We start from the raw sequence: 6076 nt of genomic DNA, 5'->3' as shown, positions 1-6076 counted from the left end.
AATTTATGTACCGCAAATATATTGCGGCCGCGGCACGGAAGCAGAATATGGATATCATAAGTATGTATATATATCTTCCCATTCTACAATACAATACGTAAATTGGCCTATTAGCGGGATAAGAAATATGGAAGAAAGTAAACATAATCCACACACGATTGTGGGCAATCGTATGATAATTGGATGGGCGTTTGTCATATTGAGACTTTTACTAGATATTCGGTTATCTTCTGCAAATATAAGTGAATAATGGCATGTATACAGAACACATCTTTTAGGAAGTTTCCACTGATACTACTAAATACTACGCATGACTACTAAATACCCTCATCGACACCCAATACTCGCATTCGATTGGAGATCGAGAGTTTTTATTTCATCATAACTCTTTGTTATTCTGCATTACAACAACTGTGAAGTGTTTTGACGAATACCCGTTGTTGCGTTTGTTTGCAACGTTGTGATATACATAATTGTTTGTATAATCTGAAAACAGATACTTCATTGACGTTGCTACCTCGATCTGCGTGACGTCGGTTATTTGTTCTAATTGCTGAACAACATTTTAGCAGATACTGGCGTTGTGCGCTTCATTTCGAGGAACAAAATAGAACAGATTACAGGATATGAATACGTGCTTATGAAGCATAATGACTAACACTACAAAGGCTAAAATTTGTCTGCATTATGCCGTTTCAATGCCTTTAAAAAGAGCAGTGAAAAAATATATATCATGCGTGATAAATGGAAGGTATCATGGCCGTTGCACACATAGATCATACACGGCTTTCGGAAAAAGCAAGATCAATGCGTCATATCTAAACGATCGCCCGCAACTATAACATAGCGAGAAACGAATAGTTTGTTTTGTAGAAATTGAAGGTGACTTATTCGGTATAAATTAATCTGTGTCTGCTAAAGAGGATTAAATACTGCATACTCAAAAATATTTATGTGACTAATAGTAACTTTGAATACCATTTATCTGAGAAAAATTTGTGGGTGTTAGTATTGAGGCAACTTTAGACAGATTTTGATGTAAATACAGAAATCATTAGGTTGATAAGCACACGCATCATGTCAAAGTTTCCATGCGTTTGCGTTATATGTTCTTACCCATATTATACCACAGTGTCATCGAGCATAATTGAGGATTAGTATATGAGGTTTCATGAAGGTATTTACTTCAATTTTTTGCGTTTGTGATTACATGCAGTTGGGGGGATCTATTTATTACTAGTTGAATATAGATTAGGACAGAAATTCCGAAGGTTGGCAATGATCAACTTAGTGTTATGCGGGTTCATTTGTGTGGAATGTGATCCTTTGTTAGGTTCGGTATTTGGTTGTATTCATTTTATCATGTCAAAATAGTGTTTATTGTGGGTTAATATGTGCTCAACATCACATTGTCAACGCACCATCTCCCTAAAAAGCATGTATAAAAAAATATGCGAGCAAAATTGTTTGGCAAACATAATTTATTTTATGACAGGTCTTGTTAGAATCAGTACTGAATACTGCTGGTATAAATGCACTCAACCATTGTGGTGCAACAATCTATTTACTGGAGATAGTCGACAAATACTGCACACGGTGCTCAGCAATTGAAGACGTATCGAGCATGTTCATGTATGCGCAACATAATGTAAACGGGATAGAAACTAGAGATAAACTCCCAGTAATAAAACACCATGAAACAATGATTTACAACTAGGTCATCAAGCAAATACCACACTCAAAAATTGTTAATGTAGTGACTTGAAAAATTTAAACATAAATGGTGGCATTTTCGATTTTCGGGCGTGTTTAAAACTGATACTGTACCATCATATTCGGCGTGAAATACTATTTGCAATAAGCCTTGAATAGATTTGGTTTATTCATGTGTTTCAGGTCCACACAATGCTCGTTCTATCGAAATATCTTCATATGTGTAGCAAATACATTTTTACAACCTATTGATCATTAAACCACAGTGACAACTATAGGCCATTTCGTTGCAAGATGGAACTCGAAGTCGTGAATTGTTTTCAGCTTTTCCGATCAAAAAGAAATAATAGAATATCAAGAGAGTGAGCGGTGACTTAAAGACTTTTATAGATTATCGTAAATTCAACGCTTTTATTCCGGCAATAGAAGTTTGGGAAATTGTGATAAGAAAATATAGACAGCTGAAATCTGGTTTTCGTGGTCGATTTGGGAGTCGCGAGATCATTTTGTTAGTGTTTTCGAGGCATAGTGTATATCTAACATAATTTGGGAAGGATATAAATATTATGGTGTAATGCTGCTTTACGTCATTCCGTGAGGTACTAATTTTTCGAATTTTTGAAATTTTTTCTTGGAAAATTATAATCGTGTTCGTGTTATTGGTTGCATTCTTGTAAAATCACGAATAAATAAATGCTTAATTAACATTATTTTCTGAAGGATGTGTCTGACAAATGTGCATATACATTGGCGACTTTACTATACTGAACACGTGACAATATCAAAGAAACCACGCACGTATACCCACGAGAATATAAAGCAGGCATGTAGGCATCTTTAGAATAAATATACACTAATCGAGGAATGAAAATTAAATTTTGTTCAAACCATTCTCGTTATTCATTAAAAGAAAAGACCCGATATTCAGTTGCACATGGTTATTTAATGCCACGAAATCCTTTGCATACCTGCAGCTTTGTTTAACTTTTTCTCGAGGTCGATGTGGCTGGCCTAGGATCGATCATTCGTGATTGAAACCGTTACGACATGGTTTGATGTGATAATGGCATTAGGATGACTTCAAAAATTCAAGTGCATTTCATAAGAATATTATTGATACCGTCCGGACTGTGATTGTTAAATTACGGACTGTAAGTTTGCGCATCTCAAACCAAGCGTGTATCAGACATAAAAAATCCTCAACCGATAATTTCCTATTGACGTTCAATTGCATGCTTGACTGCGTGATGATGGTTCGTCGACACAGAACGTCCAAGCAAAGAAAGATTCGATTTTATTGTGAACACGCTGGTATTGAGAGCTGATCGCGTAAGATTGCTTTGTGAAGTGTTCTCGTTGCGCCTTTGCGCTGTATAAATAGGATACTGCGGCACGTATTATTGACAAGGGGCAGAGTGTATGGATGTTTGGGTTAGCGACTAGCGGTGGTAGTTTGAAAGATTGTCTCAGGCTCATGATTAAAATCCCCGGTTGTTATACACGACTAAAAGAGAAATTAGGATGGGATTTTTATATATATTCCAGGTAGAGCAAAGCCGACAGAACAGCCTATTTATATGACGAAACGCAGGAACACGGCTTATGATCGGGAAATGGGCAGTGTAATGACAGCCATGTTCTTAACTCTAACCATGCGCCAACCACTCAGATTTCATGTACACTATTCGAGACTTAATTTATTCTATATGATCGACCTTCTCTACGATGGCGATGAAGCATGTAATTGATGTTATGCATTGCATTCATTTTGATTTGAAGAAAGGTAAAGATTTTTAATATCTGATTCACCTTTACACCATTAGTATATGCGAACTGATAAAAATCAGAACGTTTTTAGTGTCCGCTTGTTGTTAAAATTTATATTAAAATTCTTACCCCAATTCTTACAATTTTGTGGTAAATAGACTTGTGGAAATTATTCAAGAAACATGTACTGTATAACCAACCATACTGCTTAATTATTCATGAGATCATGCTCTTTGCTTGTTATCTTCGGTATTGTTCTCGTCATAAATATGACCAAATCAAGGCATCATAATATAGCAATGGCATATTGAATTCATCTGATATTTAATGTAATATCTTTGCGGATTTGACTAGTAAGAGAGTTCAGTTCAGGAGACGTGCACAACCAGTTATTGGTATTTAAAGTTTTACGAACCCGCAGATTTGTTTACTCAAACTTTGTGCCGACGATATACTTAATCTTCTTTAGTGTAGTTTTGGCCCCGTCATTGTATTTAAGAACAATACATAAGGTACAGCATTTTATTAGGATATTTACACTCAAAATAAATTTTTCTAAAAGCTAGATTGACATCGAACGACCTCTTATGAAAGAACGTACATATGAAGGAATATCATATTACAATAGCTTCAACCTACGTAACATATCCCATTTGCTCATAGCGTTTTAATTGATGCCGAAGTAGAATTATTATGTCTGATAATATTGTGTACTGAACTATATGAGCTCAAAGCTTTTTTTGTCTTGTTTGTTTCGTTCAAATTATGAGTCATTAGTTTTAAAAATTAGTAGTGCTTAAATTAGTGGTCCACCAGAAAAAACATGACTGTTTTGTTTGCGGTTGAAATAAAATAGATTTGAACTCACAGAAGGTCAAGGTTTTCATGCCAGTCGTCATGTACGAATCTAGGAACAAATCGAAAATGTCGTAGACGGAAACAAGCACTCGACCATTCCAAAAGCCTCTTCATCAGAGGCTGTTGCTCGTATGTGACGTGATTGGGGTTACCGCTAAAAAATCTCCAACTATCACTGGTCAAGTATACACACACATGAAAAATACCCTTATTTACGATCGCTGAAAAGTTTCTATCAATATATTCGAAGAGCCAGCATATCTGTTTTTGCACTTGCGAATCGTCACATCTCGCTGTATATGTTTGTATTTTTGCCAAATACGGTAGGATGATTTATTATGCGTCATACTGTGCCGTTAGCAAAATTGTAAACCAGCGTAATGTAATGACTTTACCTGTTTAAATAAAGAAGTTGCACAGCGCTCTGCCTTGGGGGAATGTGTAAGTCCCGACTGTTGATTTCTTCATTTGCTTATTAATTACCGCAACCAAAATTTCTAGCAATGACTGTTTTTTTCTCGAATAATCCCTGTGCACGAACGATGATATCTTCGCTGATCGGCAGCATTTGCTGGACTACTAATATTGGAAGTGCGCAGCTAGGGAAATATATTTATTTATCGTATTTGGGTCGTACCTATCTACAGGCCATAGATTTCGTAAATCAGAGGTATATTCATAAAGTATATCACAATATTCATACGTTCGTATCTGTCAGCCTGGTGACGCATAGCTTGCAACCGCAGTTTTGTCCGGTAAGCTTGGTCTCGGTTCTCTATAACACGTTTAATCTATCATTTCGATGCCAGGCGCATGACGCAACTCAGTTATGACTTAAATAATTGATAAAATAAAATGACATAAAGTATGAAAGTATTTAGAATCAGGCCAGACATCCAGGTTAACTACCAACAAGGCAAGTAATTTAATTCAATGGTTAGATTTCTAAATATCGTTTCTTACCTTTGTGTGTATGTTGACTTCGAAGCCACTTCGTGGAATACTTTTTGGTTTCTACTTTCATGGTTGTTAATAACCCATGCTGTAGTAAGTAAACACGGGATTTAATTGGTGGACCTTGTGACTCCTTCGTCTATTCCTATAGTGATGAAATAATACAGGATTGTTATCAGAATGGTATATAAGAATGGATAACATATTTATAGACTCCGTGGTGTGATGTTCCATATTGATCAGTAGGTTGAATGTGGAAGTTTGTGCTTAATATCATTAGGTAGTAGCTCAACAATTTCAAACTCCAAATCACATGTCCAAATTACATGAAAACAACCACATGCATAAGGTCATTTGTTCAAGATATAGAAACGTAGATGCAGGAAATTTATATTTATTCCATAAATTTACTTATTAAATAAGAACTGGGACTTTATACCAGGCCACAGATAGGGTGAACGAATATCTAATTAGGGTATTGTTTCTGACTTGGTTGCAGTTTCCTTGATGAGCAGCGTAAATCCAGTGACAATTATTATTACAAATTTTCATTTTAGTTTGATTTTAACACCGCGCGTGGGAATCGAGAATCTATTTTCTTCAATATGGCAAATGACTGGAGAAATTATTAATCGACCGTCGAATGGCTAATTGAATAAAGTGGACTACGGTGTCTTACTACTAATTCATTAACGTATTGCTTTTATTTCATGCCTCTAATCTCTATCGAGTTCGCATGGGGACAACTGAAATCTTTCCCTGATCAGCGAAACTTACGTTACAA

This window comes from Styela clava, chromosome 4, assembly GCF_964204865.1.
Source record: "Styela clava chromosome 4, kaStyClav1.hap1.2, whole genome shotgun sequence".
Classification (NCBI taxonomy): Eukaryota; Metazoa; Chordata; class Ascidiacea; order Stolidobranchia; family Styelidae; genus Styela; species Styela clava.
This window is presented reverse-complemented; position numbering follows the sequence as displayed.